At 38.9% G+C, this 16920-nt stretch overlaps 1 long non-coding RNA gene across 1 annotated transcript; it reads right to left on the minus strand.

Annotated features, from left to right (window-relative positions):
• Positions 1-404: 404 nt before the first annotated feature.
• Positions 405-14791, minus strand: LOC122189249. The gene is made up of 3 exons (XR_006181762.1): positions 14770-14791; positions 1743-1855; positions 405-440 (listed from the first exon to the last, which is right to left on the minus strand). It is a non-coding gene; the product is annotated as an uncharacterized LOC122189249 (long non-coding RNA).
• Between the last annotated feature and the right edge of the window lie 2129 nt (positions 14792-16920).

The following is a 16920-nucleotide window of genomic DNA, read 5'->3' on the forward strand; positions in this document are numbered from 1 at the left end:
CAGTTCAGAGAGAAGCTGGCAGGAAATGTCGACTATATAGAAGAATCAGAGACCACTCAAAATCCTCTCATTTGTTGGTTTATGCTACACTGTGTACTGTAGTTTAAAACAAAACAAAACAAAACAAAAAAAACAGTTGAATTGTTATTCCATTCTTACTGTTCATTTTTTTTTTCTTCCTCCACCAAACATGGTCCCAGCAACAGCAAACAATTTGTGAAATGAACATAAATAACAGCTGCAAATAGTAGGACCAGGAATGCCCATCCCTGGAGATGTCCAGAGCTCAAATGGAAACAGCTCCAGCAACATGCTCAGGGGACTCTGTGCTTTGAGGTCTCTTCCATACTCAGTTTTTTGATCCTCTCTCTCAGAGCCATTGATGCACAACTAAATCACAGGTTGCTTGCGCTAGACGGCTTTTGTACCTGCTATAAAGTCTGAAAATTAAGAAAAAGAAAGAGTGATCAGCAAAATTGGCAGTTCTAGTGGTAGAGCAGATAACCAGTGCTAGAGAACAGAATGTTGAATTTTGAGATTCAGATCTGAGGTTCCCAAAACAAATGCTATCTGTGCAGGTCAAAAATTTCATGGTGCTGCTGAGGGAAAAGCTAAGTCTATACCAAAGGCACCAAGGGCTCACCAACATATTCTGCCCTGCGATTCCCTTCAGACCTTCCTAGTACCAGCACCCATGCCCTGGGCTGGCTGTGGTATCTGACCATAAATTTGCTGCTGTGAGACCAGGGCCTGAAGGATCCACTCAGTAGTACTGAGCACAAAAACTACATTCAAGCTAAAATATATATTTTATTTCCTAAAAAGCATTGAATTAGCATCTCCTACCACAGCTACTCATAACAGCTCCTAAGATTTGCATAATATTACAGCTATTTTAAAGTAGATGCATCTGCCTGCTGGCAACAGTGAGTGAATTGTCACGACAAATGCCCAAGGAAAGGACGTGAATTGGAGTGCCTCCAGAGAAATTATGTGCTGCTCAGCCATCCCTGTTCACACACCTATGGTAATGGAGGACAACATAGTGTTCAAAATCAAATCAGCCATAAACCTGTTGCATACTAAAAGGTTGATTTACTGTCTTGGGTACCTGCTTCTAAATAAGAGAGAATTTAACAGGAAGATTCTTGGTTTCCGTGCATTTATGCAAGCCTGTGAAACCTCCCAATGATTGATCTTTGTGATATTGTATATACAGACACAAGATAAGCTTCTATTCCTGGACAACTGGAATTTTCAAGGTTTGCCTAAGTGAGGAACAAAAAAGATGCATTACCAGTGATGTGACTGTGCAAGCTTTTTATTCATAAATCTGTATATATAATCTACAGCAATTTTCTGGCTTGACAGTAGGGCTTAAAAAGCTCGGGACTCTGAGGGAAGTCTTCTGCATGTTCTTAACACATGGAGGAAAAAAATGGAGTCTGAAAATTCCTCCCTTTGGTGATACTTTGCAAATGCACACACGGTAAGCTAAGGAGTTAGGGTAACTACATAATGCAAGGTATTAATTTCCTAAAAATAAAACTAGTTTTAAAATGTTATCTTTGCTCAGAATTCATCTTCTTTTTCAGAGGGCAGTAGTGAGAAGGTAGTGAGAAGGTATATATATATATATATACATATATACATTTATTTATATATATATATACATTTATATTATATATATATTTATATTTCCAGTAGTGCTCTCTGTAAAGAATTCAAATACTTGCAATCACCTCTTGGATGAGCAAACAGGTATGGGCATCTGACGGCATTAAGGTATGGGCATCTGATGGCATTATCATCCTTTGCTGCGCAAATACAGCTAAACGGGAGCAGTGGTATCTATCTGTATCAAGCAGAACAAGCAAGTGAGCATGAAAAGTAAATTTTTACTTTTTTCTTCTTCAATTAATATCTTAATAAACTATTTTTGAGGAGGAGAACAGGATTAAACTTCATGTAAGATGTCAACTCCAGCCACTTAAAAATCTTAGTAGCCTTACTTTAGAAATAAATGACATGCTCTGCATAAAAACTATGGCTCTATAAACCTACACTGGACTTAGGGCCTCATCCTGAACAGGATGGTTTTTTCCTCATTCACTTCTTGCACAGATTTATCAGCACTGATGAGGAAACCAGTGGGACAATGTGGCATCCAACCTGAGTAAAGGTGCAAAATCTGATTGGTACCCTTCCCCTCAAACATGATTTTTTGTGAAAGGTGCAATTTGGTTGAAGTCAGAACTGCATCAAGTCCATACAAAAAAAATGTTGTATCAAAAACAGAAAAGGCCTTTGCTACCTATAGCTAATTTGAACTTAGAACTGCTGGGCAGCTCTTTCACACCAAATATCTTGCCATATATTTTTTACCATTGTCTTCAGCTGCTTCAGAAGCTCATGCAGTTCTTGCCAAACTAACAAGCCCACAGGACATGCTGGCAATGTGTATTGCTAAAGGATGGTGTGGCTGAGGTTACAATGAGTGATGGAGAAACATTCATCAGGTAATGACTGGGAGTGAATGTATTCTCCCTCAGTCCCACATGCCAGAAATCTGTTCCAAATTAGATTTTGTGGAATTCTCAGGCAAATGAAGCAGATGGAAGCAGATTCTTCTGTCTTATCATGGGTACTCTTGAAGCCCAACCAGCAACTATTGAGTTACGCCTTGGAACATGCACAATACATCCTTAAGATTTTCTTTTTTATATTTACAGAAGTTCTTAATGATTTTATTTCCTAAATAATCTTGTATATCATTTGAGGGAAGCTGATATCTGTGTAGCAGAAATGTGGCAACCTGGAATACTGCATGAGGAAATGACGTGACACAAATTCAACTCTATGTACAGAGTCATTAACCTCTCATTATAAGATTTAACTTCTGCTGAAAATCCAGTGCATACTTAAAAATAGCTTCTTATATGAAACTCACTTTAGTTGACATTGTAGATGAAAATCTCTGTGCAAAACTACAGAGGTTATGACTGCTTACCAGCTTAAGTACTCTCATTCATTAAATGACAGTAGAAGAGATCTGAGAACTACTCCAGCTGAAGTGCCAAATTCCCCTGCTAGAAATTGTGCTTCAGTGAAACCAAAAATGGTAAGTAGCTTTTCCTTTATGATACAGAAAAGTAGTCTGTGGTTTTACCTGCAGGGGCCTCAAACTGTGCGTGAAAAGGAATTGTGGCACTCCAGGTCAAAGTGGGGAGGAAGACCTAGTGGCTCCAAGTGACCACTGCTTAGGGCTGCCAAACGAGTGTTTTCCTTCCCTTTGGAGGGAACTCAGTGAGGCTGCTGGGGCAAATACAGTAAATATACATATATAAAGGCCTTTAGCTGCAGAAAAGAGGGGACAGATTCTTTAGCAGTCAGTTATAATAGAACAAGGGAAATGGCTTCAAGCTTAAAGAGGGTAGATTTAGGTTAAATATAAGGAAAAAGTCTTTTACAGTGAGGTTGGTGAGGCACCAGAACAGGTGTGTGGTTGATGCCCCATCCCTGGAGATTTTCAAGGCTAGGCGGGATAAGACCCTGGGCAACCTGATCCAGCTGTGGTGTCCCTTATCACTGCAGGGGAGTTGGACTAGGTGACCTTTAAAAGACCCTTCCAACTCTAAGGATTCTATAAAATGCTATTCATAGAATAGAATCATAAGGTTCATTAACAGCGTCTTAGTAGGCATGTGATTATCTAGCACTGGAAGATTTCTCAATCTAGATTTTGCAAAAGAGTCAAGTGGAATTGATTGAAAGCAGAAAGTGTGAAGCAATATTAAAGTTATGCATTGACTCCACGTAACACCATGCTATATGTCTGCAATAATTAGTGACAAGATGCATGCCCAGTCACAGAAAATGAGAAAAATTAGAGCATGAATTGTGACTCAGTGGTGTCACTGTTCTGGAGAGTTTAAACTCAGATTGGCAAGAGACTTTCATATCTAACAGAATAATCGAATGATTTTATTATTTTAAATAAAGACAACTGTAGCATTATTTTGATTCCTTGCACTGAAGGAAAACATAAATATGATATAAGTTGACATCGTGACATTAGGAGTCACAAACATAAGAATATAGGAACTTCTCCACCAGCACCATGCCTAAGGTCATCTTATCAGCAAGCTGCAGTGGGACCTCACGGACACTGCATAGAGGCATGCCCAACCAGCAGCTTACAAGTTTCTAAACCAAGAGTTGAATTTGGTTCAACGGGCTCTGTAAACGCCAAAGGAGCTACATACTGATGCATTTCTGCAAAAATGAGCCTCAGAATTTAATTGTAAATTTTACAGGAAAGTAATTCCTTTTATCAGTTTTAATCCTGCCATTAATTTTACTGAATACATCTCATACTGCAAGAAATAATCCTTCACTTTACTAATCATGGTCTTACAGCTCAGTATTGTAACATTCATTGCATTCTCTTTTCCAAATGGAAGAACTGCAATCTACTTAATATTTTATTGCAAAACTAAAAGAAAAAGAGACAAAATGAGTACTTCAGAAAGCCTCTGAATTTATCCCTGATTAAAATACTGTAGAATAGAATGTGAAAAGGAGTAAGAAACTAAACTCAACATCATAACCCCCCAAAAAAAACAATTCAAGAGTTTTAACAGTAGAATTTTAAATTGCAGATAGACCCTATGAAAAAGCATTTTCAGCACCTGTATGAGGTTCCTATGACTGTTTTTCCTTCTGACTTTAAGGAGCCTGCCAGAATTTATTCATAATCACCTTGCTGCATAGATCATGAGCTCTCAATTGATGTTAAGGTTCAGAGATAAATGCCAAACAGGTCTTCTGGGTGCTGAGTGCACAGGAGACAACAGAGAGGAGTTGCAAAATGCCTTCTTATGAATACCAGTGGATATTTTAAAAGTGCCTGAACCAATTAAGCTAGGACAAAACTTTGGGTCAGTGATACTGACATGGCTTTAAAATGCTGTGATGTCCTGTTCTCACAACAGGAAATGAAGAAAAAATACTCTTCAGATGTTCATTTAAATTTTATCCCATGTATATCTCAGGGGGAAGAAAAGGCTTTGGAACTTGTTGACTGTAGTTGCCTCAAGTGCAAGATTCCAAAAGAAAGGATCTTTTCTTTACAAGGCAGTGAGCTGCCATATAGTGATAATTCTGATGAGGTGGGTGCTGCAGGGTACCATCAGATTGCATCTGCATGGACCATATAGGCTATAGATCGCACTAGGAGACAATTAAAGAGTGAATTTAAACTGAAAGATTGAACATACTTTCATGTTTCACTAAAGAAGCATTATTTCATCGTTCCTCAACATTTCTTTTAATTCTAGAAAGTTGAACATTTCCTTCCATATCTGATTGGATTATTTTTAATTGTTGAATTTTATTTTCAGATAAATTAAAAGTTATTTTAAAGACCAGTCCTCTCATTTTGAGGAAAATACTGCATTTACCTGTTTTTCTCCTTCTGAAAGCCTTATTCAAATACAAAGGTGAAGATGAAGCTCCAGGCTTTGCTCTTAAAACTGCTGCTCTGTCATTACTTGTTTGATGCACAGACATGATAAAACTCTTTGATGTAGCTTTGATGAGTTCCAAATGTACATGCAAGCAAAATGAGTGTTGCTTCAAAGCAGAAATTCTTCCAGTTCTTTTTCTCATCTGAAACAGATGAGAACTACTTAAAATGAAAGAAAAATGGGAGAATTTGTACTTGGAAGAGAACAATGTTTGAAGATACATTTTGTTATGTTTACTTGGGGTCTGGTTCTACAATGATCTGTTTGTTAGAACAAAATTCTTGTATTCAAGTGCTATTTGGTTGCAAAGATGTTTCCACATCAATCTTCTATATCATATATTACAAATATACAGTTGTGGTTTTTTTTTTTTTTTTTTTTTTTTTTTTAAATCACTCCTTGTTAGTCCCTGGTTGAGGATCACACTTCTGTCCTTGCAAGAGAAACACCCAGTGGTTTGAACAAGGAAGTGCAAATCCAGATCTGCAGCTATACCATCTGCTACCGATTTGCTCTTGACTCATCGTGTAAATGAGGTCACACTCCTAAGTACACACATTAAGAAAATGTGTGGCAGGACTTTTCATCTGTACTAATACTTCACAAGCACATTGACATCTACAGACTGTGAACAACCTCAGATAACGTGTAGTTGCCAAAACACATCACACAGAATGAAAAAGTTCTGATTTTAGCTTGTGTATACACATGAAACACTCTGATCAGCCATGCAGAATCTGAAGTCCTGAAAAATCTAGGATTCTAACATCACAACTTATATGGGGGGGAGGGAGGGATAAAGCAGGGATGAAAAGGAGATATTCTACTTGATAAATCACTTTAATACATTTGAAGGGAATTTGTCTCCCAAGCCTAAAGACAAAACAACTTTTAAATCAACAGCTAAGCTAAAACAATCTGCTCTATGCATTGAGATGTTAATTGAAGAACATATTTCTGTTAAGACAGTCTAACCTGTGGCAGGAAACTGTAGGGCACTATAGAAAAACATCATCTCAACAGACCATTACTTGGCTCAGCTGTAATTACTACTCAGTATTCACTATAATGAAATCAACACCAGATTATGCCATCAATCACGTTTACCACTTTGCTTTCTCTGCCCACTGGCTGAAATACAACACTTTGTGCCTGCATTACACTCATGTAACTCATGATGGTTTTGATTGGTGAGTGAGTAGTTGGATAGGTGCTTTAGGGATGGTCCAACAAAAGTCAGTTGGAAGTTTTTCAGTAGAACACTGAAACTTGATGGAACACAAACTTGATGAAAAGTTTATTCTGGAAATCCAAAGTTTTCGGAACAAGTTTATATGAAGAGAAAAGCTTCATATGAAGCACAGAACATTTTGAAATGGTGTTTTAGTCTCCCTCATTTGAAACATTTAGTTTTTCATTGTCCCCTTTAAACTAAGCAAAAAGAGGGAAAATCCTGAGCAACATTTATACTAACTCACAGTTGTGTACAACAGTGCTTTTAAGTGCTTTGACTGATTTGACCTGATGCTTGATCTCCAAGATCTCCTTTTCGAGATGAAATAAAGTTTCCCTTTAACAAAAAAACCTGAATCTTAGCAAAGGTTCCATCAGAAAGAGCTTATCCAGCTCAGCTTTTTCCATCAGCTGGGAGAATAGAAAGCATTTAGGCATCATCAGCACCATCAATGTAGTACCCTTGAGGGGCTGGTAACTAGCTCAGTTTCAAGGAATTTCCTGCATGACATCAGGCCAATGTCTTTTCATGTCCATGCTGCAGCTGGTGCTCATGCCCCTCTCTGCATGCTGGCCCAGAGGCTCCCACAGAAATCACCTGCCTAATTTTGAGCTCCCTAGACATGGTGTTCCTGTCTTGTCTCACTACGTGAAACACACAGCCTAGGAAAGAAGAGCAAAATATGAATTGTTCTTACAAAATCATGATATTCAGGACAAAATAAATCCATGCAGAGCTTGACCTTTTTGCTAACACAGCCAGTAATTACCATTGCCAAAGGCACAAAGATAAACTGCCATGTAACATGCAGAGAGATGAGAGGAAAAGTGAGGGTTGTGGGAAGTCTTGTCAACTGACAAATGCCTATGAGGAATCTCCTCACAGCAAGGCAGCACATACCTCCCTCTCTGCAGCCATCATGTCAACAGCAGCACACCAAATCCATTACCCTTGCAAAATGAGCATGCAGTGATATTCACTCCTGCGAAAACTTTATCAAAATGGTAATGATCCACACATTTCAATTTCTAGCAAGTGCTGTTGGCATCATCCTCCATACTGAACAAATAGCACCATAAAGAGGGACTTCCCTGTGTGTCTCTCAAACTAAGACATCTCAGTAGTATCAAACAATCTATTGAGAGGCTTTAACCTGTTTAAAGGTGGGGATATAGAGTCAAGGTTTGGGACGTAGGGATATAGAGCCACTGTCAGATTATGGCAATTAATGCGGGAAACAGAAAAAACAGATTTGTGTAAACCTCAAGAAAGTGAGCTATGCTGTCTTCTATAATAATAATGAGATGGAGATGAATGCTTTAATTTGTATTTTATTAATTTGTATTAATTTGCTCTCAGAGTTGCACTTTGTGCTCCAGAGGTGGTTCTGTGTTTTGTGCTTTGTGAAGCCGCTCTTATCCTGCAGTCACTAAACTGCTAAGTTCTGCTTGGGGCTGTGAAAAGTAAGAGAAATCCTTCCTTCCTGTAAGAGAAGGAAAATACTTCAACAAGTGCAGGTGGGCTACAACCTGCAGAAAAAGTGAGCCCTTTTCAGTCCTATTGCTTACGCTCAGGGTCCTCTTAAAATATGTGCAAAATATGCAGACTGTTTTTGGTTCAGCTGTGCAGCTGGCATTCTCAGCCTTGCTGGTCAGCTTTCTCTGTTGATCTAGAAAGAGTTGCAAGGCCACAGATTTCCTTGTCTGACACAGAAGTAGGTTGTTCTGGTTAATCTGCCTGGAAGTGCCATTGTACCTGTCAGTAGCAATTGGTTTCATACACAAGGAAGACAGAGGATGATAAATGATTCTTCTGTTACCTGCTGGCTACATTTAAATGCACAGTTGCAAGCAGATGCTGTAAATGGGCCTAAAAGACCTTACACAGTACTAAAGACATTTCCAAGTTATATAGTAAAAATGTGTGAATGATTGTCACTCAACATCATGCTGTGCAGCTGCCTAAATCCTGCCAGCATGGGGTGAGAAAAGTGCTCACCATTTCAGCTTTGGCAGCCTGGTAGAAAACTTAACCTGGTTAAGGTCTTTCAGCCACCTAGGTTTCTGATTGCTGCTCCCATACCTGTACAGTTTTTCAGTGTCTCTGTGGGCTGGGAACATGAGCCCATCACAACTGTCCTGGGAGAAGGGGTCCTCCAGCACTTTCTAGCTGCAGAGCCATGTCTCCTGGGCTCTGCATCAGCATGCAGTGGCCAAGGGCTATTTCCTGTGTTGTTACAGTGCCTAAAAATTCAAGAGTCAGGCCTGATTGCAAAAGGAGTTGAATAAGCACAGCTGGAGAGTCCTGCTGTGGGGGATTTATGGCCCCTTGTAGCAGTGGTCCTGATTGTGATCGTTTACAGACTTAGGCTAGCAGAACCAGTGGCAACTCTGCCTGTGGAGCATCATAAGACAATGGCACAAAAGGATATTCACATGAAATGGTCAATCCATGTGCCAAGTTTGAGGAAATTATTTTCACTTTATAGCCAAAGGACAGGAGGCAGTTGAGAGCACTCATATTAGGCTCCTGCACCAAATCACAACCTGAAAAGGCTCCTGCCCAACCTCCTGAAAGAAAGAGCACTTCCAAGCTGAATGCAAATGTTGGGTGCCAAGCATGGGTGAAATAAACACCTCCCAGAAATGCAAGTTCCCTAAAGGTAAAGCCCAATACAAAGTCAAAGCACATCAACACTAAATCGTTCTGATGAAATTTTATCAAAACTGCAAAGTGCTGCGTGAGTAAGATGTAAGTAAGAAAAGCTGAAGGTTTTCACATCTCCTTTATTATCTTGACGTATTTTTAGAAGCTTAATACTACGTTAAACATTGATTTCAACTTGACACCTACAATTATAGGTATACCATAATGCACTTCACATTTGAACATCTAAGTCAAAATAATTGAGACTCCTTGAAACTAACAAAATAAAAAGCTTATATATTCCTATAGCAATTTTAGAAATTATGATTATTACCTGCATAGATGTAAATTACCTAAAAAGATGACGCTCTACATATGATTATAATAATATATTATTATGATAAGATAATATGATTAAAATAAGATTTCTTTGTGTCAGAAATATCATATCATAGTTTATGACACTAAAAGTTTTGCAATGTCAGCCTTTTCACTGCAATTTGGAACTGATAGAAGATAGATAAAAGTGAATAGCAACAGCAGGTCTATATATCTCAATATCCACTCTCAGATTGTGTTCTGAGAGACTGAAAGAGAGTACAGAGGCAAGCACCTAAGTGTGCTGAGTGCACCCAGCACAGCGAACTGATGAGCACAGGTTGGCTTCTGTGATTTTTGAAATACAGAATAGAAATTTCTGCTCTACAGAAATCTGCAAGAAGCAAATTTTAATCGTGATTTGAAAGATTGTAATCAGCACAGACTTACGAGGACATTTTTCTCTGAGTATCAGCCCTTTATATTTATTCAGCTTCCTGTGAACTATACGGAAGCACAATGACAACAAGGACAGCAAATGAAAGTAAGTTAGAAAGAAAATCTGTTATTTGGTTTCTGTGTTAAAACCAGCAGAGGGAAATCCAGGACTTGGCAGTTGCACAGTATTCCAACAGTTCATTAAATATAACAGAGGGCTATGACTGTTTCTGCTCTCTGTAGGCAAAAGTGCCCTTTGTATGCCTTTGGGTACATAACAGTGAAAGACAGAAGTCTGACAACTTCTGGATGTATTTTGGAGGGCAGAGCCTTTCTAGAATGACAAAAAAAAAAAAAAGAATCCTGAACTAACTATTTATAGGTGCAGAACGTGAAGTTCTAGCGTGCACAAGCCATCTTCCATCAAAATACCTTTTTATCTCAGATGAATATTAATTCTTTTGCTTGCTATCATGAATCTCACACAGCCTGAATATACTTTGAAAATATTTTCATGTCTTCTCAACAAATCCCCAAAAGTGATGGCAAGTGCAAAGGCTTGCTGACTTCTTTGAAGCTACTGTAAGCAATACCAATCTGAGCCAGTCACTGGGCAAAGTGGGTGAGATGGGATGGATGTTTCCTTTAGGTGTCACTACTTAGAAATGTGATGTGGATTTTCATACTGCGTAAGGATATTGTCTCACATACATGAGGCTTCAAATAACTGCTGCATCATTATTTGTTGTACTTACTCTGCATGGATCATCTATCATGGTTCTGTATTTTCATGTCAATAAACAAATCCAGCATACTGTGAGTGAGCAGCAGATTCCTACTGAGTGGAAAAGCTTCACATGATAAAGGTTCAGTTTTGGGAAAATCTGCCGGGCAACAACAGCTGGGCTCCTGCTGGGCAGGGAATGGACCTGCCATGACGCGTTTGCAGGAGAGGCCTTTCTGGTTTCCTTCCATTCCCAAGAACCAGACTGCTCTCTGAGAGCAGAAACAATGTTGCAACTATCTAAAGTTTTTGCCAAACAAGCTGTGTCTCCTTCTTTCAGAAATCTGTGATGCGCTATCTTATTATGAATGGTGATGTGTGCTGCATCCAACATGCTTGTTATGGCTATCATTAAGAACAGATGCTGCAGGATTATATTACCAACGCAGGAGGAGAAATAAAGCAACCAGTTAAACAACTGTGAAATTTTCATTGTTTCTTCAATACTCCATTAGTCCCAGAGAAGTTACAAAACCCATCACTATATATTGCCTATGAAGCAGTATAACAGATGGTGAATAAAAACAAGAGGGTTTAAAATACCTATTTCACCTCCACCTTCCTCTCTGCCCCCCACCATGGTAGCAGAGCGCAATCCATGGGAGCAATTTCAACAAAAGGAGGTCCAAAGAGCATTGAAAGTAAGGTAGGTGGACATTGATTAGAGACATGCAAACTCATTTTGGAATTTATTTTTTGAAGTATTACAGATTTTATTTTACCTGATATGTCTAATATGAAATTTAATAATTTTGCACTGGAAATTTTAATGGAAATAAAAGATTTTTGCTGAGACTGGTTCTGAGAAACACCCAAAGTCATGCCTTTCTTACAGGAGGCATAGTGTGTGTTCTCACAAAGGAAGAAATGGGCACCAAATTTCTACCCCCATTCTACAGTCCTTGTGTTGCTATTCCTTCTACCGCTAAGCCTACTGTTGGCATAGGAGTCCCCTGGATTGCTTTTGTCCTCCTCCAGTAATCCTCAACTTTACATAAATCTGTAGCATTATAAAATATTTGACAGTACATACATAGACTCCTTGAGAATTTCCATATAGCTAGGTCTACTAATAAAATCATTTTTTTCTGCTTACATTAAGAATACCAAACAAAAAATTGTTCTAGCTTCAGTCAAAACTGTTCAAAAGTCCAAGGAGAAAGCAGTCATATTTTTTTTTGTTAGTAAACAAAATTCAGAACTTCAAAAGTTCTGTTATAGGCAGACTTTTTTTTTTTTGAAAATGGTTCTGATTTCCATTACTAAATGAGGCTTTTTTACATCATTATTCCTACACAAAGACATTGCCCCATGTCATGCTGCCAGGATTGGGTGACAAAAGTTTACCTATGGAAAAACTTGCTCTCTCTGATGAAACAGCCATTGATTGGCTCACATCTGTCTTGCTCTTGTCCATTTTGTTACTTGATTCAGTGGTATCTGCAGTCTCTGCTTTTAAATACTAAACTTCTTTAAGCTTGTCCCTCATCTATTTCTCAAAACATCTGCCTATCTTCAAATGCATACTTATCTAATATGCCACTAACAATGCCTATTTGTGTATCTCTAGGTTAGGTAGGAAAAGTTCGTGTGGTGATTAATGACAAAGAAATACCTTCCACTAGAAAATAATGGGCTATTACTCCAGCTTGCTTTACAAGATAATATATGTTTTTAAATTCTATTATGAGTAAACACCTAAACATTAAAGACAAATTAAGCATCTTTACAAGTTTGGAAGCTGTAAGAACTTCCTATTGCAGCTGAACTGTCAAAAGTAATTTTATTAGCAGCTCTGTGCCCTGTAAAACTGCCATTCACATGAGAAATGGAACAGATGTACTACACTTTGAGCATATGGGAAACCATGGTGCAGATTATAAAGGCAGAAAATCACAATATGCTTTCATTAAATGCTTTGGTAGCCACAAATTGATTGTAAAACAAACATCAGCCTTCAGGAAGTAATGTATAGCCTATTACATATCCCAGAGGCAAGTCGTCCCAGGTAGGTCTATGAAACAAGGACCCACATCATGATAGCAAAAATTTTATAATAAATACAGCATAAAGCAGGTGTTTCATTAACAGAAACCGCAGACAGTCCCAGTCCAGAACAGTGGAGGCAAGCATGTCCGGTCCAGAAGTTAACATTAACATTGTAATTATTTACTGTGGGAAACATGAGCAAAGCTGAGTGAAATTCCTGCATCCTGTGAAATCACTGCAGATTTTGAAAATCTGCTCTGTGATGGATGCATGTGAAAGGTTGCACAATCTAGCTACCTGGATCAAAGCAATCAGAGCTGGGGAATGACTGCAAACCTGCATCACTGCGATTCTTGGGAAAACATGATGCCGTAGGAGAGCAACCTTCTACAGCTGTATCTGCTTCTCTGCCTCTATTAACAGCAGAAGAGAGCCTGTTATAAATCAGCACCTGGAAGACAAAGGGCAGCAGCCCACTCACTCCAATACCAATACAAGAAAACATAAAAACAGTCCTACCACTGGGTAACATGGGCATCTGGGGATTAAGATCCAGGCACAAAACAAGAGGTATATGAATACGGGCATATAGACACACCTGTTTGTCTCCAATTTGTCAAACTCATTCTACCAGAGAATCATGATATCCTTCCCACAAACAGATATATACCAGAGGGTTGGCAAGCCAAGTTAAGTTTGAATTCTTTCTGCATTGTGTAATTCAGATAAAAATAGAACTCCCCAAGTAAAACAACTTACAAAGCTTGGCTTTTGTTTACTACAGAATTAAGAGAAAAATCCATGCTTTGAGACAGACAAAAATACCCATGCTTTAATAACAAAGCTCAAATGATCCTAGGTCTGCATCAGTATTATGTGGGTTTTGCGAAAAGCCTACAAAACTTCGCAAGGTCTTTGTGAAGATGAGTCTAATACACAGAGTCAACCATTCTGCTTCAGAGAAGTAGAAACATTGCTTCCTCATTCCCAATGCTGGAGCCTACAGTGAAATGGAACATACCTTTTTCTCTCTTCTTTGCTTTAGCTATATCAGTAACTCTTCTGTTCTTCTAGGGCTTGGCAATAAAAGTCTCTTTTCCCTCCCTATGCCAGAAGTAGCATTGTGCCACTGTTCATACTCAGTGCTGCTTGAATGCTGCTGTGTGCATGCAGAAGGTAGGATGTGCCATTCAGTATTAACTGAACTTGCAGACTGAATCAGTAGTGATATTATAAAATAGAAACATAAGAAGAACTAAAACAAATCAGACGTTCTCTGGCCTGCAAGATGTTTGTACCAGAAAGTTATAACAAAAGAAAGAAAGCAACTTCAGTAAAATTTTAATCCTCTTGACGAGCTTCAGCTGTCTGGAAACGCATGCTGCTCATCATATGGCTGCTACCCAAATGTTCGTGCTGTTGGTTACCTAGCTATCTGGACCTCCTGCGTAATCAATAAAGCATTTCAAACCCGCCTTTGTAAAGAACACTCAATATTCAAAAAGGACAGACAATCCTTCTTCATCTAAAACAGACAAGTTGTATCTCTAGACTCTTATTTGGTACCATTTTTCTTCTGAAAATATATCCTTAGAGCGTAGTGCCACACAGCTTTGCTAAGGACAGCAAGACAAGTATTCTTCTCATTGGTTTTGTGACTATTGCAACAGGAGATAGATCAGCAGTTGCACGTAATGAAATGAGATTATATCAAACCTTCTCAAAAGGCAGCTTATATAATCAATGAATGTACATAAGAGATAGCTACAAAATGTACCAGAAAGCTTGGCTATGCAGTTATTACACCAAAACAGAGCAAATAGAATGCTCACCCATATCCTAGGCTCACTGTGAAACTCCAGCAGAGTGGACCTCCAGAAGAGAACCTTCCCCCCTGGTAGTCAGCACTTAAATGGGTCTAGGAGAGATGCAGCCAGGCTCCACCCCTTTGGGCAGCACAGGTGAATTGCCTTCACCTGCGCTCCTCTGGCTGACTCATTGCTTGCCTCAGGTGATCAATCAGAGGTTCAGGCTGTGATTCAGCAGTTCCCATACACAGCTTAAGCCTTCTTCCTGCACCGCTCTGGATACATCATTCAGAATTAAACGTGATTAGAAGGATATATCCAACACAGATCTACCAAACTCATGTGAGTAAATGAGAGTTCAGGATCTGGAGCCCCAGAAAGAGCTTTCCTTGCTCTGGGGCCCAACTCAGTTAAGTCAATAGATGTGCATTAATTTCAACACACCCTGGTGGTCAAGCAGTATTCCCACTAGGAATATCATCTCCAGGCCCTGTAGAACTGAGCTTTTCTCTTTAACTTCTCCAAACTTTTGTCCCCAACAACAGCTGTATTTTTATCTGTTTAGGAAAGATTAGGAGCTTCTTTATTCGTGAAACAAATGTTTCACATCTTATTGGTGCAATTTGACCCCCATTCTCACCACAGGATAATTCACCTCCTTCTGTGTGTGCAGGGAGAAATGGGACAGATGCTATCATTCTCAATGTAAAGAGGGAGAATTTCGGCACAAGGAGATTAAGGATAAATATTTATCAGTCTGAATGTCCTGTTTGAAGTACTAGTATCTGAGTTTCCAGAGAGCTTTTTTTGATATTTAGAAATATCTAGACTTGTGTTCAAATGACAAATTGCCAAATCTCCAGCTGCAACTGTAATATCTCTATGCTCTTATAAGTCAGATCTCCCAAGTCAGATAAATGGAAAATGGGTAACACAGAGGCTGCCTGAGAAAACTTTGGTCTACCTGTTTGTCTAGTGCCACACAAAACTGCAGAAAAATTTTCCTCTGTGGAAAAATTAGAAATGGACCCCAGTTCTCCAGAATGCAATCCACTGTCAGATCGGGAAACTTTTCCTTTAATGCTAGTCTCAGTTTCCATTTTCTTGAATAAACTCAGCAGGATGCCTTTGAAAAGACCTTGGTTCATTCCCAAATCAGCTACACACCAGGCATCATGTAAGGCAGAAGACCTGAAGCTAAAAACCACAATGACCTTACATTATGCAGCTTACAAAATTTCAATTTTTCTACTTATTTCTCTATGTTGTTCTTTTTTGTTGTTGTTGTTTGCTTTTAAATGTTTTCTCACTATAAAAAAATCTCAATGTCTATTGAAGATAAAGGAGTTGAAAGATGGAGGCATGTCATCTCTTGCTCATTTGCCAGAAAAGAGTAAAAAAAATCCCAAATTTCCTCATATTGATTAGTACTGGCCCCCAGCTAGAGCTTTCTTATTCACTGCTTCTTGAGCTAATGAATGCTCAGAAACACATTATCATCCTCCCCAAGGACCAGCTCTACAGTGGGAAAGAGGCACTCTGTTAATGAGCTACATAGATGTTTGCCGCAGGAAGAAATTAGGAGTTTGGGACACTTTGGATTTTCTCTCATGGAAAAGCAAACTGGCTGGAACTATAGAGCCACATCTCTTCCCTCTCCTGACCCCTTTCCAGGTCTGTCTCTTGAACCTTTGTGTTAGGCAGAACCCAAAGCATTAGCTGAGCCTTGGGTTCTGAGATTCACAGGTCAAGAAGACTTGTTCTTATTTCTGCATCCAACTGAGGCACAGCTAGTGGCATGCTCCTCACAGGAAGTTTCTCCTTGCCTTCATTTACTCATTCATTTTTTACTCAAGGAAATCTATCTGAGAATCTTTAGCACATAACTCTTCCATGTGCAGCGAGCAGTGATAACGAAACTCATGTTACAGGATCTCTTCCATGCTGTGAATCTTCATTCCAAAACAAGGAAAGTAAACAGAAACTGACTCCAACACACAATGTCAACATTTTTGGGGTAGTCAAGATAGGGCTTTTCTCACTGATAGTGAAAAATGTTGAGTAGATTTTAAAGCTGTATTTTGAAGTGACATTTTGATAAAAAATTTACCTGACTTTGAAATGTTAAAAAAGTGAAGCACAAATGTTTGGGAGAATGTTCACTTTTACTTTGCA

Source organism: Lagopus leucura, unplaced genomic scaffold, assembly GCF_019238085.1.
Source record: "Lagopus leucura isolate 7727_CA_CO unplaced genomic scaffold, USGS_WTPT01 Super-Scaffold_100157, whole genome shotgun sequence".
NCBI lineage: Eukaryota > Metazoa > Chordata > Aves > Galliformes > Phasianidae > Lagopus > Lagopus leucura.